Source organism: Abramis brama (genome assembly GCF_963993115.1).
Source record: "Abramis brama genome assembly, chromosome: 18".
Taxonomy (NCBI): Eukaryota; Metazoa; Chordata; class Actinopteri; order Cypriniformes; family Leuciscidae; genus Abramis; species Abramis brama.
In genome coordinates, this window is record NC_139980.1 from 2512637 (window position 1) to 2539639 (window position 27003).

A 27003-nucleotide genomic window follows, 5' to 3' on the forward strand; every position below is an offset into this window, starting at 1 on the left:
GGTAGCTCTGCTGTGAGCAGAGCATCCAAAAATAGCAGAAACTCGCAAATGTTCCCCTCCACGGAAATCTTTAGTAAAAGGCGAAAGATTTATGCGTGAATGAAGAGAAACTCGAGCTATGCCCATGAGACGTTGGGACAATGTGCTCCCACGCACATGCCACCATGCTCAGCAAGGGTAATGTCTGGTGCAGGCTCCTCCCAGCCAGCTTTTTTTTCCTTTTTTTAAAAAAACAAAACAATAATACAGCCATTTCCATTAGAGGAAGGAGCAAATGTAATAAGAATCTGCCCCATCACCAGATGACCGCAAACCCTGTCTAAGAGGATGTCACTGATAGTATGTTGATGAAGACCAGTGGTAGTATTCGCATGAGATTTTTATGAACTCCCTGGAAGCTAAATGAACAAACCCTTCATCTCCTTGGATTGCAGGTGGATTCCTCCATAGGACAGGGTGAGCTCCTCTTCCTGCCCCCCTTGGCCAAAGTAAAAGGCTTAAATAATAATAACTCCCATAATGGAAAGCATATCCAGTATTAAGTGACTTCTCAACGGTTGAGCATACAGTGCCGTACTGCTCAGGGACCCAGCTGTAACGACCAGTCCTCGTTAGTATAGTGGACAGTATCTCCGCCTGTCACGCGGAAGACCGGGGTTCGATTCCCCGACGGGGAGGCCTTCTTCTTTATCACGGCCAAACACCTTGCATGAGCTCAGGCTTTACCGTGGAAGCTGCTGATAAAGCCAACCCGCCGTTCAAGACTCACCTGATGATGGTTAGCTAATTGCATTTGAAAGATTTTACTTTCAAGGAAGCCTTTGCAATGGCTTTGTAAAAGGTTGTTTTATGCATGTTTGGCCTGAGTTTTTGTTGCATTTCCAATCTGTTGCATTTCCAACCTGACCAGCAGGGGTCACCAGCGTGTGGCGTTCTGAACGCTTCGAAACATTGAATCATTTTGCCAAGCAATCGGTTCAAAGCTTTGAAAAGCTTTGTTTCTCCCATCACTACCCTTTTGAGCTTGGTAAACCTTACAATCACGCAGCTGACCCAAGACTTGAAGTTGTGAACTGGGAAAGCGGCGATGGTTTGACGACCACCCAGCCCCAGACGTGGACAAAACGGCCAACCCTTTCTGCCACGCTGGCCCAAACCGCTGCGGTTCTTCGGAGCAAGCCGCAAAAAGTCCTCTGTTTTTGAACAAACGCAGGTAGCTCTGCTGTGAGCAGAGCATCCAAAAATAGCAGAAACTCGCAAATGTTCCCCTCCACGGAAATCTTTAGTAAAAGGCGAAAGATTTATGCGTGAATGAAGAGAAACTCGAGTTATGCCCATGAGACGTTGGGACAATGTGCTCCCACGCACATGCCACCATGCTCAGCAAGGGTAATGTCTGGTGCAGGCTCCGCCCAGCCAGCTTTTTTTTCCTTTTTTTAAAAAAACAAAACAATAATACAGCCATTTCCATTAGAGGAAGGAGCAAATGTAATAAGAATCTGCCCCATCACCAGATGACCGCAAACCCTGTCTAAGAGGATGTCACTGATAGTATGTTGATGAAGACCAGTGGTAGTATTCGCATGAGATTTTTATGAACTCCCTGGAAGCTAAATGAACAAACCCTTCATCTCCTTGGATTGCAGGTGGATTCCTCCATAGGACAGGGTGAGCTCCTCTTCCTGCCCCCCTTGGCCAAAGTAAAAGGCTTAAATAATAATAACTCCCATAATGGAAAGCATATCCAGTATTAAGTGACTTCTCAACGGTTGAGCATACAGTGCCGTACTGCTCAGGGACCCAGCTGTAACGACCAGTCCTCGTTAGTATAGTGGACAGTATCTCCGCCTGTCACGCGGAAGACCGGGGTTCGATTCCCCGACGGGGAGGCCTTCTTCTTTATCACGGCCAAACACCTTGCATGAGCTCTGGCTTTACCGTGGAAGCTGCTGATAAAGCCAACCCGCCGTTCAAGACTCACCTGATGATGGTTAGCTAATTGCATTTGAAAGATTTTACTTTCAAGGAAGCCTTTGCAATGGCTTTGTAAAAGGTTGTTTTATGCATGTTTGGCCTGAGTTGTTGTTGCATTTCCAATCTGTTGCATTTCCAACCTGACCAGCAGGGGTCACCAGCGTGTGGCGTTCCGAACGCTTCGAAACATTGAATCATTTTGCCAAGCAATCGGTTCAAAGCTTTGAAAAGCTTCGTTTCTCCCATCACTACCCTTTTGAGCTTGGTAAACCTTACAATCACGCAGCTGACCCAAGACTTGAAGTTGTGAACTGGGAAAGCGGCGATGGTTTGACGACCACCCAGCCCCAGACGTGGACAAAACGGCCAACCCTTTCTGCCACGCTGGCCCGAACCGCTGCGGTTCTTCGGAGCAAGCCGCAAAAAGTTCTCTGTTTTTGAACAAACGCAGGTAGCTCTGCTGTGAGCAGAGCATCCAAAAATAGCAGAAACTCGCAAATGTTCCCCTCCACGGAAATCTTTAGTAAAAGGCGAAAGATTTATGCGTGAATGAAGAGAAACTCGAGCTATGCCCATGAGACGTTGGGACAATGTGCTCCCACGCACATGCCACCATGCTCAGCAAGGGTAATGTCTGGTGCAGGCTCCTCCCAGCCAGCTTTTTTTTCCTTTTTTTAAAAAAACAAAACAATAATACAGCCATTTCCATTAGAGGAAGGAGCAAATGTAATAAGAATCTGCCCCATCACCAGATGACCGCAAACCCTGTCTAAGAGGATGTCACTGATAGTATGTTGATGAAGACCAGTGGTAGTATTCGCATGAGATTTTTATGAACTCCCTGGAAGCTAAATGAACAAACCCTTCATCTCCTTGGATTGCAGGTGGATTCCTCCATAGGACAGGGTGAGCTCCTCTTCCTGCCCCCCTTGGCCAAAGTAAAAGGCTTAAATAATAATAACTCCCATAATGGAAAGCATATCCAGTATTAAGTGACTTCTCAACGGTTGAGCATACAGTGCCGTACTGCTCAGGGACCCAGCTGTAACGACCAGTTCCGTTAGTATAGTGGACAGTATCTCCGCCTGTCACGCGGAAGACCGGGGTTCGATTCCCCGACGGGGAGGCCTTCTTCTTTATCACGGCCAAACACCTTGCATGAGCTCAGGCTTTACCGTGGAAGCTGCTGATAAAGCCAACCCGCCGTTCAAGACTCACCTGATGATGGTTAGCTAATTGCATTTGAAAGATTTTACTTTCAAGGAAGCCTTTGCAATGGCTTTGTAAAAGGTTGTTTTATGCATGTTTGGCCTGAGTTTTTGTTGCATTTCCAATCTGTTGCATTTCCAACCTGACCAGCAGGGGTCACCAGCGTGTGGCGTTCCGAACGCTTCGAAACATTGAATCATTTTGCCAAGCAATCGGTTCAAAGCTTTGAAAAGCTTCGTTTCTCCCATCACTACCCTTTTGAGCTTGGTAAACCTTACAATCACGCAGCTGACCCAAGACTTGAAGTTGTGAACTGGGAAAGCGGCAATGGTTTGACGACCACCCAGCCCCAGACGTGGACAAAACGGCCAACCTTTTCTGCCACGCTGGCCCAAACCGCTGCGGTTCTTCGGAGCAAGCCGCAAAAAGTCCTCTGTTTTTGAACAAACGCAGGTAGCTCTGCTGTGAGCAGAGCATCCAAAAATAGCAGAAAATCGCAAATGTTCCCCTCCACGGAAATCTTTAGTAAAAGGCGAAAGATTTATGCGTGAATGAAGAGAAACTCGAGCTATGCCCATGAGACGTTGGGACAATGTGCTCCCACGCACATGCCACCATGCTCAGCAAGGGTAATGTCTGGTGCAGGCTCCTCCCAGCCAGCTTTTTTTTCCTTTTTATAAAAAAACAAAACAATAATACAGCCATTTCCATTAGAGGAAGGAGCAAATGTAATAAGAATCTGCCCCATCACCAGATGACCGCAAACCCTGTCTAAGAGGATGTCACTGATAGTATGTTGATGAAGACCAGTGGTAGTATTCGCATGAGATTTTTATGAACTCCCTGGAAGCTAAATGAACAAACCCTTCATCTCCTTGGATTGCAGGTGGATTCCTCCATAGGACAGGGTGAGCTCCTCTTCCTGCCCCCCTTGGCCAAAGTAAAAGGCTTAAATAATAATAACTCCCATAATGGAAAGCATATCCAGTATTAAGTGACTTCTCAACGGTTGAGCATACAGTGCCGTACTGCTCAGGGACCCAGCTGTAACGACCAGTCCTCGTTAGTATAGTGGACAGTATCTCCGCCTGTCACGCGGAAGACCGGGGTTCGATTCCCCGACGGGGAGGCCTTCTTCTTTATCACGGCCAAACACCTTGCATGAGCTCTGGCTTTACCGTGGAAGCTGCTGATAAAGCCAACCCGCCGTTCAAGACTCACCTGATGATGGTTAGCTAATTGCATTTGAAAGATTTTACTTTCAAGGAAGCCTTTGCAATGGCTTTGTAAAAGGTTGTTTTATGCATGTTTGGCCTGAGTTGTTGTTGCATTTCCAATCTGTTGCATTTCCAACCTGACCAGCAGGGGTCACCAGCGTGTGGCGTTCCGAACGCTTCGAAACATTGAATCATTTTGCCAAGCAATCGGTTCAAAGCTTTGAAAAGCTTCGTTTCTCCCATCACTACCCTTTTGAGCTTGGTAAACCTTACAATCACGCAGCTGACCCAAGACTTGAAGTTGTGAACTGGGAAAGCGGCGATGGTTTGACGACCACCCAGCCCCAGACGTGGACAAAACGGCCAACCCTTTCTGCCACGCTGGCCCGAACCGCTGCGGTTCTTCGGAGCAAGCCGCAAAAAGTTCTCTGTTTTTGAACAAACGCAGGTAGCTCTGCTGTGAGCAGAGCATCCAAAAATAGCAGAAACTCGCAAATGTTCCCCTCCACGGAAATCTTTAGTAAAAGGCGAAAGATTTATGCGTGAATGAAGAGAAACTCGAGCTATGCCCATGAGACGTTGGGACAATGTGCTCCCACGCACATGCCACCATGCTCAGCAAGGGTAATGTCTGGTGCAGGCTCCTCCCAGCCAGCTTTTTTTTCCTTTTTTTAAAAAAACAAAACAATAATACAGCCATTTCCATTAGAGGAAGGAGCAAATGTAATAAGAATCTGCCCCATCACCAGATGACCGCAAACCCTGTCTAAGAGGATGTCACTGATAGTATGTTGATGAAGACCAGTGGTAGTATTCGCATGAGATTTTTATGAACTCCCTGGAAGCTAAATGAACAAACCCTTCATCTCCTTGGATTGCAGGTGGATTCCTCCATAGGACAGGGTGAGCTCCTCTTCCTGCCCCCCTTGGCCAAAGTAAAAGGCTTAAATAATAATAACTCCCATAATGGAAAGCATATCCAGTATTAAGTGACTTCTCAACGGTTGAGCATACAGTGCCGTACTGCTCAGGGACCCAGCTGTAACGACCAGTCCTCGTTAGTATAGTGGACAGTATCTCCGCCTGTCACGCGGAAGACCGGGGTTCGATTCCCCGACGGGGAGGCCTTCTTCTTTATCACGGCCAAACACCTTGCATGAGCTCAGGCTTTACCGTGGAAGCTGCTGATAAAGCCAACCCGCCGTTCAAGACTCACCTGATGATGGTTAGCTAATTGCATTTGAAAGATTTTACTTTCAAGGAAGCCTTTGCAATGGCTTTGTAAAAGGTTGTTTTATGCATGTTTGGCCTGAGTTTTTGTTGCATTTCCAATCTGTTGCATTTCCAACCTGACCAGCAGGGGTCACCAGCGTGTGGCGTTCCGAACGCTTCGAAACATTGAATCATTTTGCCAAGCAATCGGTTCAAAGCTTTGAAAAGCTTCGTTTCTCCCATCACTACCCTTTTGAGCTTGGTAAACCTTACAATCACGCAGCTGACCCAAGACTTGAAGTTGTGAACTGGGAAAGCGGCGATGGTTTGACGACCACCCAGCCCCAGACGTGGACAAAACGGCCAACCCTTTCTGCCACGCTGGCCCAAACCGCTGCGGTTCTTCGGAGCAAGCCGCAAAAAGTCCTCTGTTTTTGAACAAACGCAGGTAGCTCTGCTGTGAGCAGAGCATCCAAAAATAGCAGAAACTCGCAAATGTTCCCCTCCACGGAAATCTTTAGTAAAAGGCGAAAGATTTATGCGTGAATGAAGAGAAACTCGAGTTATACCCATGAGACGTTGGGACAATGTGCTCCCACGCACATGCCATCATGCTCAGCAAGGGTAATGTCTGGTGCAGGCTCCGCCCAGCCAGCTTTTTTTTCCTTTTTAAAAAAAAACAAAACAATAATACAGCCATTTCCATTAGAGGAAGGAGCAAATGTAATAAGAATCTGCCCCATCACCAGATGACCGCAAACCCTGTCTAAGAGGATGTCACTGATAGTATGTTGATGAAGACCAGTGGTAGTATTCGCATGAGATTTTTATGAACTCCCTGGAAGCTAAATGAACAAACCCTTCATCTCCTTGGATTGCAGGTGGATTCCTCCATAGGACAGGGTGAGCTCCTCTTCCTGCCCCCCTTGGCCAAAGTAAAAGGCTTAAATAATAATAACTCCCATAATGGAAAGCATATCCAGTATTAAGTGACTTCTCAACGGTTGAGCATACAGTGCCGTACTGCTCAGGGACCCAGCTGTAACGACCAGTCCTCGTTAGTATAGTGGACAGTATCTCCGCCTGTCACGCGGAAGACCGGGGTTCGATTCCCCGACGGGGAGGCCTTCTTCTTTATCACGGCCAAACACCTTGCATGAGCTCAGGCTTTACCGTGGAAGCTGCTGATAAAGCCAACCCGCCGTTCAAGACTCACCTGATGATGGTTAGCTAATTGCATTTGAAAGATTTTACTTTCAAGGAAGCCTTTGCAATGGCTTTGTAAAAGGTTGTTTTATGCATGTTTGGCCTGAGTTTTTGTTGCATTTCCAATCTGTTGCATTTCCAACCTGACCAGCAGGGGTCACCAGCGTGTGGCGTTCCGAACGCTTCGAAACATTGAATCATTTTGCCAAGCAATCGGTTCAAAGCTTTGAAAAGCTTCGTTTCTCCCATCACTACCCTTTTGAGCTTGGTAAACCTTACAATCACGCAGCTGACCCAAGACTTGAAGTTGTGAACTGGGACGACCACCCAGCCCCAGACGTGGACAAAACGGCCAACCCTTTCTGCCACGCTGGCCCAAACCGCTGCGGTTCTTCGGAGCAAGCCGCAAAAAGTCCTCTGTTTTTGAACAAACGCAGGTAGCTCTGCTGTAAAAGGTTGTTTTATGCATGTTTGGCCTGAGTTGTTGTTGCATTTCCAATCTGTTGCATTTCCAACCTGACCAGCAGGGGTCACCAGCGTGTGGCGTTCCGAACGCTTCGAAACATTGAATCATTTTGCCAAGCAATCGGTTCAAAGCTTTGAAAAGCTTCGTTTCTCCCATCACTACCCTTTTGAGCTTGGTAAACCTTACAATCACGCAGCTGACCCAAGACTTGACGCTTCGAAACATTGAATCATTTTGCCAAGCAATCGGTTCAAAGCTTTGAAAAGCTTCGTTTCTCCCATCACTACCCTTTTGAGCTTGGTAAACCTTACAATCACGCAGCTGACCCAAGACTTGAAGTTGTGAACTGGGAAAGCGGCGATGGTTTGACGACCACCCAGCCCCAGACGTGGACAAAACGGCCAACCCTTTCTGCCACGCTGGCCCAAACCGCTGCGGTTCTTCGGAGCAAGCCGCAAAAAGTCCTCTGTTTTTGAACAAACGCAGGTAGCTCTGCTGTAAAAGGTTGTTTTATGCATGTTTGGCCTGAGTTTTTGTTGCATTTCCAATCTGTTGCATTTCCAACCTGACCAGCAGGGGTCACCAGCGTGTGGCGTTCCGAACGCTTCGAAACATTGAATCATTTTGCCAAGCAATCGGTTCAAAGCTTTGAAAAGCTTCGTTTCTCCCATCACTACCCTTTTGAGCTTGGTAAACCTTACAATCACGCAGCTGACCCAAGACTTGAAGTTGTGAACTGGGAAAGCAGCGATGGTTTGACGACCACCCAGCCCCAGACGTGGACAAAACGGCCAACCCTTTCTGCCACGCTGGCCCAAACCGCTGCGGTTCTTCGGAGCAAGCCGCAAAAAGCCCTCTGTTTTTGAACAAACGCAGGTAGCTCTGCTGTGAGCAGAGCATCCAAAAATAGCAGAAACTCGCAAATGTTCCCCTCCACGGAAATCTTTAGTAAAAGGCGAAAGATTTATGCGTGAATGAAGAGAAACTCGAGCTATGCCCATGAGACGTTGGGACAATGTGCTCCCACGCACATGCCACCATGCTCAGCAAGGGTAATGTCTGGTGCAGGCTCCTCCCAGCCAGCTTTTTTTTCCTTTTTTTAAAAAAACAAAACAATAATACAGCCATTTCCATTAGAGGAAGGAGCAAATGTAATAAGAATCTGCCCCATCACCAGATGACCGCAAACCCTGTCTAAGAGGATGTCACTGATAGTATGTTGATGAAGACCAGTGGTAGTATTCGCATGAGATTTTTATGAACTCCCTGGAAGCTAAATGAACAAACCCTTCATCTCCTTGGATTGCAGGTGGATTCCTCCATAGGACAGGGTGAGCTCCTCTTCCTGCCCCCCTTGGCCAAAGTAAAAGGCTTAAATAATAATAACTCCCATAATGGAAAGCATATCCAGTATTAAGTGACTTCTCAACGGTTGAGCATACAGTGCCGTACTGCTCAGGGACCCAGCTGTAACGACCAGTCCTCGTTAGTATAGTGGACAGTATCTCCGCCTGTCACGCGGAAGACCGGGGTTCGATTCCCCGACGGGGAGGCCTTCTTCTTTATCACGGCCAAACACCTTGCATGAGCTCAGGCTTTACCGTGGAAGCTGCTGATAAAGCCAACCCGCCGTTCAAGACTCACCTGATGATGGTTAGCTAATTGCATTTGAAAGATTTTACTTTCAAGGAAGCCTTTGCAATGGCTTTGTAAAAGGTTGTTTTATGCATGTTTGGCCTGAGTTTTTGTTGCATTTCCAATCTGTTGCATTTCCAACCTGACCAGCAGGGGTCACCAGCGTGTGGCGTTCCGAACGCTTCGAAACATTGAATCATTTTGCCAAGCAATCGGTTCAAAGCTTTGAAAAGCTTCGTTTCTCCCATCACTACCCTTTTGAGCTTGGTAAACCTTACAATCACGCAGCTGACCCAAGACTTGAAGTTGTGAACTGGGAAAGCGGCGATGGTTTGACGACCACCCAGCCCCAGACGTGGACAAAACGGCCAACCCTTTCTGCCACGCTGGCCCAAACCGCTGCGGTTCTTCAGAGCAAGCCGCAAAAAGTCCTCTGTTTTTGAACAAACGCAGGTAGCTCTGCTGTGAGCAGAGCATCCAAAAATAGCAGAAACTCGCAAATGTTCCCCTCCACGGAAATCTTTAGTAAAAGGCGAAAGATTTATGCGTGAATGAAGAGAAACTCGAGTTATGCCCATGAGACGTTGGGACAATGTGCTCCCACGCACATGCCACCATGCTCAGCAAGGGTAATGTCTGGTGCAGGCTCCGCCCAGCCAGCTTTTTTTTCCTTTTTTAAAAAAAACAAAACAATAATACAGCCATTTCCATTAGAGGAAGGAGCAAATGTAATAAGAATCTGCCCCATCACCAGATGACCGCAAACCCTGTCTAAGAGGATGTCACTGATAGTATGTTGATGAAGACCAGTGGTAGTATTCGCATGAGATTTTTATGAACTCCCTGGAAGCTAAATGAACAAACCCTTCATCTCCTTGGATTGCAGGTGGATTCCTCCATAGGACAGGGTGAGCTCCTCTTCCTGCCCCCCTTGGCCAAAGTAAAAGGCTTAAATAATAATAACTCCCATAATGGAAAGCATATCCAGTATTAAGTGACTTCTCAACGGTTGAGCATACAGTGCCGTACTGCTCAGGGACCCAGCTGTAACGACCAGTCCTCGTTAGTATAGTGGACAGTATCTCCGCCTGTCACGCGGAAGACCGGGGTTCGATTCCCCGACGGGGAGGCCTTCTTCTTTATCACGGCCAAACACCTTGCATGAGCTCTGGCTTTACCGTGGAAGCTGCTGATAAAGCCAACCCGCCGTTCAAGACTCACCTGATGATGGTTAGCTAATTGCATTTGAAAGATTTTACTTTCAAGGAAGCCTTTGCAATGGCTTTGTAAAAGGTTGTTTTATGCATGTTTGGCCTGAGTTGTTGTTGCATTTCCAATCTGTTGCATTTCCAACCTGACCAGCAGGGGTCACCAGCGTGTGGCGTTCCGAACGCTTCGAAACATTGAATCATTTTGCCAAGCAATCGGTTCAAAGCTTTGAAAAGCTTCGTTTCTCCCATCACTACCCTTTTGAGCTTGGTAAACCTTACAATCACGCAGCTGACCCAAGACTTGAAGTTGTGAACTGGGAAAGCGGCGATGGTTTGACGACCACCCAGCCCCAGACGTGGACAAAACGGCCAACCCTTTCTGCCACGCTGGCCCGAACCGCTGCGGTTCTTCGGAGCAAGCCGCAAAAAGTTCTCTGTTTTTGAACAAACGCAGGTAGCTCTGCTGTGAGCAGAGCATCCAAAAATAGCAGAAACTCGCAAATGTTCCCCTCCACGGAAATCTTTAGTAAAAGGCGAAAGATTTATGCGTGAATGAAGAGAAACTCGAGCTATGCCCATGAGACGTTGGGACAATGTGCTCCCACGCACATGCCACCATGCTCAGCAAGGGTAATGTCTGGTGCAGGCTCCTCCCAGCCAGCTTTTTTTTCCTTTTTTTAAAAAAACAAAACAATAATACAGCCATTTCCATTAGAGGAAGGAGCAAATGTAATAAGAATCTGCCCCATCACCAGATGACCGCAAACCCTGTCTAAGAGGATGTCACTGATAGTATGTTGATGAAGACCAGTGGTAGTATTCGCATGAGATTTTTATGAACTCCCTGGAAGCTAAATGAACAAACCCTTCATCTCCTTGGATTGCAGGTGGATTCCTCCATAGGACAGGGTGAGCTCCTCTTCCTGCCCCCCTTGGCCAAAGTAAAAGGCTTAAATAATAATAACTCCCATAATGGAAAGCATATCCAGTATTAAGTGACTTCTCAACGGTTGAGCATACAGTGCCGTACTGCTCAGGGACCCAGCTGTAACGACCAGTCCTCGTTAGAATAGTGGACAGTATCTCCGCCTGTCACGCGGAAGACCGGGGTTCGATTCCCCGACGGGGAGGCCTTCTTCTTTATCACGGCCAAACACCTTGCATGAGCTCAGGCTTTACCGTGGAAGCTGCTGATAAAGCCAACCCGCCGTTCAAGACTCACCTGATGATGGTTAGCTAATTGCATTTGAAAGATTTTACTTTCAAGGAAGCCTTTGCAATGGCTTTGTAAAAGGTTGTTTTATGCATGTTTGGCCTGAGTTTTTGTTGCATTTCCAATCTGTTGCATTTCCAACCTGACCAGCAGGGGTCACCAGCGTGTGGCGTTCTGAACGCTTCGAAACATTGAATCATTTTGCCAAGCAATCGGTTCAAAGCTTTGAAAAGCTTCGTTTCTCCCATCATTACCCTTTTGAGCTTGGTAAACCTTACAATCACGCAGCTGACCCAAGACTTGAAGTTGTGAACTGGGAAAGCGGCGATGGTTTGACGACCACCCAGCCCCAGACGTGGACAAAACGGCCAACCCTTTCTGCCACGCTGGCCCAAACCGCTGCGGTTCTTCGGAGCAAGCCGCAAAAAGTCCTCTGTTTTTGAACAAACGCAGGTAGCTCTGCTGTGAGCAGAGCATCCAAAAATAGCAGAAACTCGCAAATGTTCCCCTCCACGGAAATCTTTAGTAAAAGGCGAAAGATTTATGCGTGAATGAAGAGAAACTCGAGTTATGCCCATGAGACGTTGGGACAATGTGCTCCCACGCACATGCCACCATGCTCAGCAAGGGTAATGTCTGGTGCAGGCTCCGCCCAGCCAGCTTTTTTTTCCTTTTTTAAAAAAAACAAAACAATAATACAGCCATTTCCATTAGAGGAAGGAGCAAATGTAATAAGAATCTGCCCCATCACCAGATGACCGCAAACCCTGTCTAAGAGGATGTCACTGATAGTATGTTGATGAAGACCAGTGGTAGTATTCGCATGAGATTTTTATGAACTCCCTGGAAGCTAAATGAACAAACCCTTCATCTCCTTGGATTGCAGGTGGATTCCTCCATAGGACAGGGTGAGCTCCTCTTCCTGCCCCCCTTGGCCAAAGTAAAAGGCTTAAATAATAATAACTCCCATAATGGAAAGCATATCCAGTATTAAGTGACTTCTCAACGGTTGAGCATACAGTGCCGTACTGCTCAGGGACCCAGCTGTAACGACCAGTCCTCGTTAGTATAGTGGACAGTATCTCCGCCTGTCACGCGGAAGACCGGGGTTCGATTCCCCGACGGGGAGGCCTTCTTCTTTATCACGGCCAAACACCTTGCATGAGCTCAGGCTTTACCGTGGAAGCTGCTGATAAAGCCAACCCGCCGTTCAAGACTCACCTGATGATGGTTAGCTAATTGCATTTGAAAGATTTTACTTTCAAGGAAGCCTTTGCAATGGCTTTGTAAAAGGTTGTTTTATGCATGTTTGGCCTGAGTTTTTGTTGCATTTCCAATCTGTTGCATTTCCAACCTGACCAGCAGGGGTCACCAGCGTGTGGCGTTCCGAACGCTTCGAAACATTGAATCATTTTGCCAAGCAATCGGTTCAAAGCTTTGAAAAGCTTCGTTTCTCCCATCACTACCCTTTTGAGCTTGGTAAACCTTACAATCACGCAGCTGACCCAAGACTTGAAGTTGTGAACTGGGAAAGCGGCGATGGTTTGACGACCACCCAGCCCCAGACGTGGACAAAACGGCCAACCTTTTCTGCCACGCTGGCCCGAACCGCTGCGGTTCTTCGGAGCAAGCCGCAAAAAGTCCTCTGTTTTTGAACAAACGCAGGTAGCTCTGCTGTGAGCAGAGCATCCAAAAATAGCAGAAACTCGCAAATGTTCCCCTCCACGGAAATCTTTAGTAAAAGGCGAAAGATTTATGCGTGAATGAAGAGAAACTCGAGCTATGCCCATGAGACGTTGGGACAATGTGCTCCCACGCACATGCCACCATGCTCAGCAAGGGTAATGTCTGGTGCAGGCTCCTCCCAGCCAGCTTTTTTTTCCTTTTTTAAAAAAAACAAAACAATAATACAGCCATTTCCATTAGAGGAAGGAGCAGATGTAATAAGAATCTGCCCCATCACCAGATGACCGCAAACCCTGTCTAAGAGGATGTCACTGATAGTATGTTGATGAAGACCAGTGGTAGTATTCGCATGAGATTTTTATGAACTCCCTGGAAGCTAAATGAACAAACCCTTCATCTCCTTGGATTGCAGGTGGATTCCTCCATAGGACAGGGTGAGCTACTCTTCCTGCCCCCCTTGGCCAAAGTAAAAGGCTTAAATAATAATAACTCCCATAATGGAAAGCATATCCAGTATTAAGTGACTTCTCAACGGTTGAGCATACAGTGCCGTACTGCTCAGGGACCCAGCTGTAACGACCAGTCCTCGTTAGTATAGTGGACAGTATCTCCGCCTGTCACGCGGAAGACCGGGGTTCGATTCCCCGACGGGGAGGCCTTCTTCTTTATCACGGCCAAACACCTTGCATGAGCTCAGGCTTTACCGTGGAAGCTGCTGATAAAGCCAACCCGCCGTTCAAGACTCACCTGATGATGGTTAGCTAATTGCATTTGAAAGATTTTACTTTCAAGGAAGCCTTTGCAATGGCTTTGTAAAAGGTTGTTTTATGCATGTTTGGCCTGAGTTTTTGTTGCATTTCCAATCTGTTGCATTTCCAACCTGACCAGCAGGGGTCACCAGCGTGTGGCGTTCCGAACGCTTCGAAACATTGAATCATTTTGCCAAGCAATCGGTTCAAAGCTTTGAAAAGCTTCGTTTCTCCCATCACTACCCTTTTGAGCTTGGTAAACCTTACAATCACGCAGCTGACCCAAGACTTGAAGTTGTGAACTGGGAAAGCGGCGATGGTTTGACGACCACCCAGCCCCAGACGTGGACAAAACGGCCAACCCTTTCTGCCACGCTGGCCCAAACCGCTGCGGTTCTTTGGAGCAAGCCGCAAAAAGTCCTCTGTTTTTGAACAAACGCAGGTAGCTCTGCTGTGAGCAGAGCATCCAAAAATAGCAGAAACTCGCAAATGTTCCCCTCCACGGAAATCTTTAGTAAAAGGCGAAAGATTTATGCGTGAATGAAGAGAAACTCGAGCTATGCCCATGAGACGTTGGGACAATGTGCTCCCACGCACATGCCACCATGCTCAGCAAGGGTAATGTCTGGTGCAGGCTCCTCCCAGCCAGCTTTTTTTTCCTTTTTAAAAAAAAACAAAACAATAATACAGCCATTTCCATTAGAGGAAGGAGCAAATGTAATAAGAATCTGCCCCATCACCAGATGACCGCAAACCCTGTCTAAGAGGATGTCACTGAAGCCGATAGTATGTTGATAAGACCAGTGGTAGTATTCGCATGAGATTTTTATGAACTCCCTGGAAGCTAAATGAACAAACCCTTCATCTCCTTGGATTGCAGGTGGATTCCTCCATAGGACAGGGTGAGCTCCTCTTCCTGCCCCCCTTGGCCAAAGTAAAAGGCTTAAATAATAATAACTCCCATAATGGAAAGCATATCCAGTATTAAGTGACTTCTCAACGGTTGAGCATACAGTGCCGTACTGCTCAGGGACCCAGCTGTAACGACCAGTCCTCGTTAGTATAGTGGACAGTATCTCCGCCTGTCACGCGGAAGACCGGGGTTCGATTCCCCGACGGGGAGGCCTTCTTCTTTATCACGGCCAAACACCTTGCATGAGCTCAGGCTTTACCGTGGAAGCTGCTGATAAAGCCAACCCGCCGTTCAAGACTCACCTGATGATGGTTAGCTAATTGCATTTGAAAGATTTTACTTTCAAGGAAGCCTTTGCAATGGCTTTGTAAAAGGTTGTTTTATGCATGTTTGGCCTGAGTTTTTGTTGCATTTCCAATCTGTTGCATTTCCAACCTGACCAGCAGGGGTCACCAGCGTGTGGCGTTCCGAACGCTTCGAAACATTGAATCATTTTGCCAAGCAATCGGTTCAAAGCTTTGAAAAGCTTCGTTTCTCCCATCACTACCCTTTTGAGCTTGGTAAACCTTACAACCACGCAGCTGACCCAAGACTTGAAGTTGTGAACTGGGAAAGCGGCGATGGTTTGACGACCACCCAGCCCCAGACGTGGACAAAACGGCCAACCCTTTCTGCCACGCTGGCCCAAACCGCTGCGGTTCTTCGGAGCAAGCCGCAAAAAGTCCTCTGTTTTTGAACAAACGCAGGTAGCTCTGCTGTGAGCAGAGCATCCAAAAATAGCAGAAACTCGCAAATGTTCCCCTCCACGGAAATCTTTAGTAAAAGGCGAAAGATTTATGCGTGAATGAAGAGAAACTCGAGCTATGCCCATGAGACGTTGGGACAATGTGCTCCCACGCACATGCCACCATGCTCAGCAAGGGTAATGTCTGGTGCAGGCTCCTCCCAGCCAGCTTTTTTTTCCTTTTTAAAAAAAAACAAAACAATAATACAGCCATTTCCATTAGAGGAAGGAGCAGATGTAATAAGAATCTGCCCCATCACCAGATGACCGCAAACCCTGTCTAAGAGGATGTCACTGATAGTATGTTGATGAAGACCAGTGGTAGTATTCGCATGAGATTTTTATGAACTCCCTGGAAGCTAAATGAACAAACCCTTCATCTCCTTGGATTGCAGGTGGATTCCTCCATAGGACAGGGTGAGCTACTCTTCCTGCCCCCCTTGGCCAAAGTAAAAGGCTTAAATAATAATAACTCCCATAATGGAAAGCATATCCAGTATTAAGTGACTTCTCAACGGTTGAGCATACAGTGCCGTACTGCTCAGGGACCCAGCTGTAACGACCAGTCCTCGTTAGTATAGTGGACAGTATCTCCGCCTGTCACGCGGAAGACCGGGGTTCGATTCCCCGACGGGGAGGCCTTCTTCTTTATCACGGCCAAACACCTTGCATGAGCTCAGGCTTTACCGTGGAAGCTGCTGATAAAGCCAACCTGCCGTTCAAGACTCACCTGATGATGGTTAGCTAATTGCATTTGAAAGATTTTACTTTCAAGGAAGCCTTTGCAATGGCTTTGTAAAAGGTTGTTTTATGCATGTTTGGCCTGAGTTTTTGTTGCATTTCCAATCTGTTGCATTTCCAACCTGACCAGCAGGGGTCACCAGCGTGTGGCGTTCCGAACGCTTCGAAACATTGAATCATTTTGCCAAGCAATCGGTTCAAAGCTTTGAAAAGCTTCGTTTCTCCCATCACTACCCTTTTGAGCTTGGTAAACCTTACAATCACGCAGCTGACCCAAGACTTGAAGTTGTGAACTGGGAAAGCGGCGATGGTTTGACGACCACCCAGCCCCAGACGTGGACAAAACGGCCAACCCTTTCTGCCACGCTGGCCCAAACCGCTGCGGTTCTTCGGAGCAAGCCGCAAAAAGTCCTCTATTTTTGAACAAACGCAGGTAGCTCTGCTGTGAGCAGAGCATCCAAAAATAGCAGAAACTCGCAAATGTTCCCCTCCACGGAAATCTTTAGTAAAAGGCGAAAGATTTATGCGTGAATGAAGAGAAACTCGAGCTATGCCCATGAGACGTTGGGACAATGTGCTCCCACGCACATGCCACCATGCTCAGCAAGGGTAATGTCTGGTGCAGGCTCCTCCCAGCCAGCTTTTTTTTCCTTTTTAAAAAAAAACAAAACAATAATACAGCCATTTCCATTAGAGGAAGGAGCAAATGTAATAAGAATCTGCCCCATCACCAGATGACCGCAAACCCTGTCTAAGAGGATGTCACTGAAGCCAAGGGTGTAACTTTGGTTTGAAAAGTGGGGGGGACACAAAATGGGGGGAAAATTTTTCGATTTGAATCCCATTTCCCGCATTTACATACATTTAGGGACTATGGTGATACAAGATAATTAAAAATAATAATAATTTTGAAAATAATTAAGTTGATTATAATGATAAATTCTGCCAAAAAGAATAGTAGGCTACTAAACTATGTATAACAAAAAGATGTTTTTTTTTTTTTATTGACTTTTTTTTATTTTTTAATAGATTGCCAAGACTTGAGAGAATCATTTTATAAAGTCAAAAATGTTCACTATTAATGTTTTGTGTGTAAATAAAATTGAAATAAAGTCAACTCAATTTCCTCTGTAATGTAGAAACAACATTAAGACAGTATATTTTAAATAATTGTTTAATAGCATCTTTTTATGAATGAAGGCCAGTATCACTGATATTAATATAGGCTACTGATGTCTCGATGAAAATGATCCCCCCCCCCCCCCCACGACCCCCCCCCCCCCCCCAAATTTTAAACATTTATTAGGCTTCAAAAATATAACAAATTTTATTTTAAGTGAACTTTAAACAATCCTCACTTAAACCTATAATAAATGTCATATTTACCTGTGCCTTTCCTGTCTAACATGTATGAAATATACAGAAATTGAATAAGGTTATCAAATAGTCCGCACTGCATAAATTGTAATTACATATAGATTAATCCTTATTAAAGCTACAAATGTTCTTTAGTCAAGATCAGTGAGTAATTTTCTCTGTTCCCTTTGTTCTTTGGTTAACTTTACTGACAGAGAGAATTAGTGGCTGCTGTCACTTTAAGACCAGCCGCTGAGAGGATCTCACGCATTTAATTTTCTACTCTTGACTTTTATTTAACTCATTTAAGACTGTTCTTGTGAGGATATTCGACAAAACGGGCATTTTGGCATAAATGTGTGTGTTATTGTTCGTTCAAGCGCGAAAGAGAATTGGATTCTGGCGCGCTGTCTGTGCGTCGTGTGCGTGTCAGGAGAGCTACCTGCACATTAGAACTTTCAGTGAGCTATTTTTAGAGTGTGGACGCGACGTTCCTGGACGCGGCAGCGCGCATCGGCACAGGCTCTCTGTGTCCTGCTCCTCCTTGGCGATGACGGTGTACGAAAAAAAAATAAAAAAATAACAAACTAATTTGAAAGTGGGGGGGACACAAACGGGATTTTGAAAAGTGGGGGGGACATGTCCCCCCTGTCCCCATAGGAAATTACGCCCTTGACTGAAGCCGATAGTATGTTGATAAGACCAGTGGTAGTATTCGCATGAGACTTTTATGAACTCCCTGGAAGCTAAATGAACAAACCCTTCATCTCCTTGGATTGCAGGTGGATTCCTCCATAGGACAGGGTGAGCTCCTCTTCCTGCCCCCCTTGGCCAAAGTAAAAGGCTTAAATAATAATAACTCCCATAATGGAAAGCATATCCAGTATTAAGTGACTTCTCAACGGTTGAGCATACAGTGCCGTACTGCTCAGGGACCCAGCTGTAACGACCAGTCCTCGTTAGTATAGTGGACAGTATCTCCGCCTGTCACGCGGAAGACCGGGGTTCGATTCCCCGACGGGGAGGCCTTCTTCTTTATCACGGCCAAACACCTTGCATGAGCTCAGGCTTTACCGTGGAAGCTGCTGATAAAGCCAACCCGCCGTTCAAGACTCACCTGATGATGGTTAGCTAATTGCATTTGAAAGATTTTACTTTCAAGGAAGCCTTTGCAATGGCTTTGTAAAAGGTTGTTTTATGCATGTTTGGCCTGAGTTTTTGTTGCATTTCCAATCTGTTGCATTTCCAACCTGACCAGCAGGGGTCACCAGCGTGTGGCGTTCCGAACGCTTCGAAACATTGAATCATTTTGCCAAGCAATCGGTTCAAAGCTTTGAAAAGCTTCGTTTCTCCCATCACTACCCTTTTGAGCTTGGTAAACCTTACAATCACGCAGCTGACCCAAGACTTGAAGTTGTGAACTGGGAAAGCGGCGATGGTTTGACGACCACCCAGCCCCAGACGTGGACAAAACGGCCAACCCTTTCTGCCACGCTGGCCCAAACCGCTGCGGTTCTTCGGAGCAAGCCGCAAAAAGTCCTCTGTTTTTGAACAAACGCAGGTAGCTCTGCTGTGAGCAGAGCATCCAAAAATAGCAGAAACTCGCAAATGTTCCCCTCCACGGAAATCTTTAGTAAAAGGCGAAAGATTTATGCGTGAATGAAGAGAAACTCGAGCTATGCCCATGAGACGTTGGGACAATGTGCTCCCACGCACATGCCACCATGCTCAGCAAGGGTAATGTCTGGTGCAGGCTCCTCCCAGCCAGCTTTTTTTTCCTTTTTTAAAAAAAACAAAACAATAATACAGCCATTTCCATTAGAGGAAGGAGCAGATGTAATAAGAATCTGCCCCATCACCAGATGACCGCAAACCCTGTCTAAGAGGATGTCACTGATAGTATGTTGATGAAGACCAGTGGTAGTATTCGCATGAGATTTTTATGAACTCCCTGGAAGCTAAATGAACAAACCCTTCATCTCCTTGGATTGCAGGTGGATTCCTCCATAGGACAGGGTGAGCTACTCTTCCTGCCCCCCTTGGCCAAAGTAAAAGGCTTAAATAATAATAACTCCCATAATGGAAAGCATATCCAGTATTAAGTGACTTCTCAACGGTTGAGCATACAGTGCCGTACTGCTCAGGGACCCAGCTGTAACGACCAGTCCTCGTTAGTATAGTGGACAGTATCTCCGCCTGTCACGCGGAAGACCGGGGTTCGATTCCCCGACGGGGAGGCCTTCTTCTTTATCACGGCCAAACACCTTGCATGAGCTCAGGCTTTACCGTGGAAGCTGCTGATAAAGCCAACCCGCCGTTCAAGACTCACCTGATGATGGTTAGCTAATTGCATTTGAAAGATTTTACTTTCAAGGAAGCCTTTGCAATGGCTTTGTAAAAGGTTGTTTTATGCATGTTTGGCCTGAGTTTTTGTTGCATTTCCAATCTGTTGCATTTCCAACCTGACCAGCAGGGGTCACCAGCGTGTGGCGTTCCGAACGCTTCGAAACATTGAATCATTTTGCCAAGCAATCGGTTCAAAGCTTTGAAAAGCTTCGTTTCTCCCATCACTACCCTTTTGAGCTTGGTAAACCTTACAATCACGCAGCTGACCCAAGACTTGAAGTTGTGAACTGGGAAAGCGGCGATGGTTTGACGACCACCCAGCCCCAGACGTGGACAAAACGGCCAACCCTTTCTGCCACGCTGGCCCAAACCGCTGCGGTTCTTCGGAGCAAGCCGCAAAAAGTCCTCTTTTTTTTGAACAAACGCAGGTAGCTCTGCTGTGAGCAGAGCATCCAAAAATAGCAGAAACTCGCAAATGTTCCCCTCCACGGAAATCTTTAGTAAAAGGCGAAAGATTTATGCGTGAATGAAGAGAAACTCGAGCTATGCCCATGAGACGTTGGGACAATGTGCTCCCACGCACATGCCACCATGCTCAGCAAGGGTAATGTCTGGTGCAGGCTCCTCCCAGCCAGCTTTTTTTTCCTTTTTAAAAAAAAACAAAACAATAATACAGCCATTTCCATTAGAGGAAGGAGCAAATGTAATAAGAATCTGCCCCATCACCAGATGACCGCAAACCCTGTCTAAGAGGATGTCACTGAAGCCGATAGTATGTTGATAAGACCAGTGGTAGTATTCGCATGAGATTTTTATGAACTCCCTGGAAGCTAAATGAACAAACCCTTCATCTCCTTGGATTGCAGGTGGATTCCTCCATAGGACAGGGTGAGCTCCTCTTCCTGCCCCCCTTGGCCAAAGTAAAAGGCTTAAATAATAATAACTCCCATAATGGAAAGCATATCCAGTATTAAGTGACTTCTCAACGGTTGAGCATACAGTGCCGTACTGCTCAGGGACCCAGCTGTAACGACCAGTCCTCGTTAGTATAGTGGACAGTATCTCCGCCTGTCACGCGGAAGACCGGGGTTCGATTCCCCGACGGGGAGGCCTTCTTCTTTATCACGGCCAAACACCTTGCATGAGCTCAGGCTTTACCGTGGAAGCTGCTGATAAAGCCAACCCGCCGTTCAAGACTCACCTGATGATGGTTAGCTAATTGCATTTGAAAGATTTTACTTTCAAGGAAGCCTTTGCAATGGCTTTGTAAAAGGTTGTTTTATGCATGTTTGGCCTGAGTTTTTGTTGCATTTCCAATCTGTTGCATTTCCAACCTGACCAGCAGGGGTCACCAGCGTGTGGCGTTCCGAACGCTTCGAAACATTGAATCATTTTGCCAAGCAATCGGTTCAAAGCTTTGAAAAGCTTCGTTTCTCCCATCACTACCCTTTTGAGCTTGGTAAACCTTACAATCACGCAGCTGACCCAAGACTTGAAGTTGTGAACTGGGAAAGCGGCGATGGTTTGACGACCACCCAGCCGTGGACAAAACGGCCAACCCTTTCTGCCACGCTGGCCCAAACCGCTGCGGTTCTTCGGAGCAAGCCGCAAAAAGTCCTCTGTTTTTGAACAAACGCAGGTAGCTCTGCTGTGAGCAGAGCATCCAAAAATAGCAGAAACTCGCAAATGTTCCCCTCCACGGAAATCTTTAGTAAAAGGCGAAAGATTTATGCGTGAATGAAGAGAAACTCGAGCTATGCCCATGAGACGTTGGGACAATGTGCTCCCACGCACATGCCACCATGCTCAGCAAGGGTAATGTCTGGTGCAGGCTCCTCCCAGCCAGCTTTTTTTTCCTTTTTTAAAAAAAACAAAACAATAATACAGCCATTTCCATTAGAGGAAGGAGCAAATGTAATAAGAATCTGCCCCATCACCAGATGACCGCAAACCCTGTCTAAGAGGATGTCACTGATAGTATGTTGATGAAGACCAGTGGTAGTATTCGCATGAGATTTTTATGAACTCCCTGGAAGCTAAATGAACAAACCCTTCATCTCCTTGGATTGCAGGTGGATTCCTCCATAGGACAGGGTGAGCTCCTCTTCCTGCCCCCCTTGGCCAAAGTAAAAGGCTTAAATAATAATAACTCCCATAATGGAAAGCATATCCAGTATTAAGTGACTTCTCAACGGTTGAGCATACAGTGCCGTACTGCTCAGGGACCCAGCTGTAACGACCAGTCCTCGTTAGTATAGTGGACAGTATCTCCGCCTGTCACGCGGAAGACCGGGGTTCGATTCCCCGACGGGGAGGCCTTCTTTTTTATCACGGCCAAACACCTTGCATGAGCTCAGGCTTTACCGTGGAAGCTGCTGATAAAGCCAACCCGCCGTTCAAGACTCACCTGATGATGGTTAGCTAATTGCATTTGAAAGATTTTACTTTCAAGGAAGCCTTTGCAATGGCTTTGTAAAAGGTTGTTTTATGCATGTTTGGCCTGAGTTTTTGTTGCATTTCCAATCTGTTGCATTTCCAACCTGACCAGCAGGGGTCACCAGCGTGTGGCGTTCCGAACGCTTCGAAACATTGAATCATTTTGCCAAGCAATCGGTTCAAAGCTTTGAAAAGCTTCGTTTCTCCCATCACTACCCTTTTGAGCTTGGTAAACCTTACAATCACGCAGCTGACCCAAGACTTGAAGTTGTGAACTGGGAAAGCGGCGATGGTTTGACGACCACCCAGCCCCAGACGTGGACAAAACGGCCAACCCTTTCTGCCACGCTGGCCCAAACCGCTGCGGTTCTTCGGAGCAAGCCGCAAAAAGTCCTCTGTTTTTGAACAAACGCAGGTAGCTCTGCTGTGAGCAGAGCATCCAAAAATAGCAGAAACTCGCAAATGTTCCCCTCCACGGAAATCTTTAGTAAAAGGCGAAAGATTTATGCGTGAATGAAGAGAAACTCGAGCTATGCCCATGAGACGTTGGGACAATGTGCTCCCACGCACATGCCACCATGCTCAGCAAGGGTAATGTCTGGTGCAGGCTCCTCCCAGCCAGCTTTTTTTTCCTTTTTTAAAAAAAACAAAACAATAATACAGCCATTTCCATTAGAGGAAGGAGCAGATGTAATAAGAATCTGCCCCATCACCAGATGACCGCAAACCCTGTCTAAGAGGATGTCACTGATAGTATGTTGATGAAGACCAGTGGTAGTATTCGCATGAGATTTTTATGAACTCCCTGGAAGCTAAATGAACAAACCCTTCATCTCCTTGGATTGCAGGTGGATTCCTCCATAGGACAGGGTGAGCTACTCTTCCTGCCCCCCTTGGCCAAAGTAAAAGGCTTAAATAATAATAACTCCCATAATGGAAAGCATATCCAGTATTAAGTGACTTCTCAACGGTTGAGCATACAGTGCCGTACTGCTCAGGGACCCAGCTGTAACGACCAGTCCTCGTTAGTATAGTGGACAGTATCTCCGCCTGTCACGCGGAAGACCGGGGTTCGATTCCCCGACGGGGAGGCCTTCTTCTTTATCACGGCCAAACACCTTGCATGAGCTCAGGCTTTACCGTGGAAGCTGCTGATAAAGCCAACCCGCCGTTCAAGACTCACCTGATGATGGTTAGCTAATTGCATTTGAAAGATTTTACTTTCAAGGAAGCCTTTGCAATGGCTTTGTAAAAGGTTGTTTTATGCATGTTTGGCCTGAGTTTTTGTTGCATTTCCAATCTGTTGCATTTCCAACCTGACCAGCAGGGGTCACCAGCGTGTGGCGTTCCGAACGCTTCGAAACATTGAATCATTTTGCCAAGCAATCGGTTCAAAGCTTTGAAAAGCTTCGTTTCTCCCATCACTACCCTTTTGAGCTTGGTAAACCTTACAATCACGCAGCTGACCCAAGACTTGAAGTTGTGAACTGGGAAAGCGGCGATGGTTTGACGACCACCCAGCCCCAGACGTGGACAAAACGGCCAACCCTTTCTGCCACGCTGGCCCAAACCGCTGCGGTTCTTCGGAGCAAGCCGCAAAAAGTCCTCTTTTTTTTGAACAAACGCAGGTAGCTCTGCTGTGAGCAGAGCATCCAAAAATAGCAGAAACTCGCAAATGTTCCCCTCCACGGAAATCTTTAGTAAAAGGCGAAAGATTTATGCGTGAATGAAGAGAAACTCGAGCTATGCCCATGAGACGTTGGGACAATGTGCTCCCACGCACATGCCACCATGCTCAGCAAGGGTAATGTCTGGTGCAGGCTCCTCCCAGCCAGCTTTTTTTTCCTTTTTAAAAAAAAACAAAACAATAATACAGCCATTTCCATTAGAGGAAGGAGCAAATGTAATAAGAATCTGCCCCATCACCAGATGACCGCAAACCCTGTCTAAGAGGATGTCACTGAAGCCGATAGTATGTTGATAAGACCAGTGGTAGTATTCGCATGAGATTTTTATGAACTCCCTGGAAGCTAAATGAACAAACCCTTCATCTCCTTGGATTGCAGGTGGATTCCTCCATAGGACAGGGTGAGCTCCTCTTCCTGCCCCCCTTGGCCAAAGTAAAAGGCTTAAATAATAATAACTCCCATAATGGAAAGCATATCCAGTATTAAGTGACTTCTCAACGGTTGAGCATACAGTGCCGTACTGCTCAGGGACCCAGCTGTAACGACCAGTCCTCGTTAGTATAGTGGACAGTATCTCCGCCTGTCACGCGGAAGACCGGGGTTCGATTCCCCGACGGGGAGGCCTTCTTCTTTATCACGGCCAAACACCTTGCATGAGCTCAGGCTTTACCGTGGAAGCTGCTGATAAAGCCAACCCGCCGTTCAAGACTCACCTGATGATGGTTAGCTAATTGCATTTGAAAGATTTTACTTTCAAGGAAGCCTTTGCAATGGCTTTGTAAAAGGTTGTTTTATGCATGTTTGGCCTGAGTTTTTGTTGCATTTCCAATCTGTTGCATTTCCAACCTGACCAGCAGGGGTCACCAGCGTGTGGCGTTCCGAACGCTTCGAAACATTGAATCATTTTGCCAAGCAATCGGTTCAAAGCTTTGAAAAGCTTCGTTTCTCCCATCACTACCCTTTTGAGCTTGGTAAACCTTACAATCACGCAGCTGACCCAAGACTTGAAGTTGTGAACTGGGAAAGCGGCGATGGTTTGACGACCACCCAGCCGTGGACAAAACGGCCAACCCTTTCTGCCACGCTGGCCCAAACCGCTGCGGTTCTTCGGAGCAAGCCGCAAAAAGTCCTCTGTTTTTGAACAAACGCAGGTAGCTCTGCTGTGAGCAGAGCATCCAAAAATAGCAGAAACTCGCAAATGTTCCCCTCCACGGAAATCTTTAGTAAAAGGCGAAAGATTTATGCGTGAATGAAGAGAAACTCGAGCTATGCCCATGAGACGTTGGGACAATGTGCTCCCACGCACATGCCACCATGCTCAGCAAGGGTAATGTCTGGTGCAGGCTCCTCCCAGCCAGCTTTTTTTTCCTTTTTTAAAAAAAACAAAACAATAATACAGCCATTTCCATTAGAGGAAGGAGCAAATGTAATAAGAATCTGCCCCATCACCAGATGACCGCAAACCCTGTCTAAGAGGATGTCACTGATAGTATGTTGATGAAGACCAGTGGTAGTATTCGCATGAGATTTTTATGAACTCCCTGGAAGCTAAATGAACAAACCCTTCATCTCCTTGGATTGCAGGTGGATTCCTCCATAGGACAGGGTGAGCTCCTCTTCCTGCCCCCCTTGGCCAAAGTAAAAGGCTTAAATAATAATAACTCCCATAATGGAAAGCATATCCAGTATTAAGTGACTTCTCAACGGTTGAGCATACAGTGCCGTACTGCTCAGGGACCCAGCTGTAACGACCAGTCCTCGTTAGTATAGTGGACAGTATCTCCGCCTGTCACGCGGAAGACCGGGGTTCGATTCCCCGACGGGGAGGCCTTCTTTTTTATCACGGCCAAACACCTTGCATGAGCTCAGGCTTTACCGTGGAAGCTGCTGATAAAGCCAACCCGCCGTTCAAGACTCACCTGATGATGGTTAGCTAATTGCATTTGAAAGATTTTACTTTCAAGGAAGCCTTTGCAATGGCTTTGTAAAAGGTTGTTTTATGCATGTTTGGCCTGAGTTTTTGTTGCATTTCCAATCTGTTGCATTTCCAACCTGACCAGCAGGGGTCACCAGCGTGTGGCGTTCCGAACGCTTCGAAACATTGAATCATTTTGCCAAGCAATCGGTTCAAAGCTTTGAAAAGCTTCGTTTCTCCCATCACTACCCTTTTGAGCTTGGTAAACCTTACAATCACGCAGCTGACCCAAGACTTGAAGTTGTGAACTGGGAAAGCGGCGATGGTTTGACGACCACCCAGCCCCAGACGTGGACAAAACGGCCAACCCTTTCTGCCACGCTGGCCCAAACCGCTGCGGTTCTTCGGAGCAAGCCGCAAAAAGTCCTCTGTTTTTGAACAAACGCAGGTAGCTCTGCTGTGAGCAGAGCATCCAAAAATAGCAGAAACTCGCAAATGTTCCCCTCCACGGAAATCTTTAGTAAAAGGCGAAAGATTTATGCGTGAATGAAGAGAAACTCGAGCTATGCCCATGAGACGTTGGGACAATGTGCTCCCACGCACATGCCACCATGCTCAGCAAGGGTAATGTCTGGTGCAGGCTCCTCCCAGCCAGCTTTTTTTTCCTTTTTTTAAAAAAACAAAACAATAATACAGCCATTTCCATTAGAGGAAGGAGCAAATGTAATAAGAATCTGCCCCATCACCAGATGACCGCAAACCCTGTCTAAGAGGATGTCACTGATAGTATGTTGATGAAGACCAGTGGTAGTATTCGCATGAGATTTTTATGAACTCCCTGGAAGCTAAATGAACAAACCCTTCATCTCCTTGGATTGCAGGTGGATTCCTCCATAGGACAGGGTGAGCTCCTCTTCCTGCCCCCCTTGGCCAAAGTAAAAGGCTTAAATAATAATAACTCCCATAATGGAAAGCATATCCAGTATTAAGTGACTTCTCAGCGGTTGAGCATACAGTGCCGTACTGCTCAGGGACCCAGCTGTAAC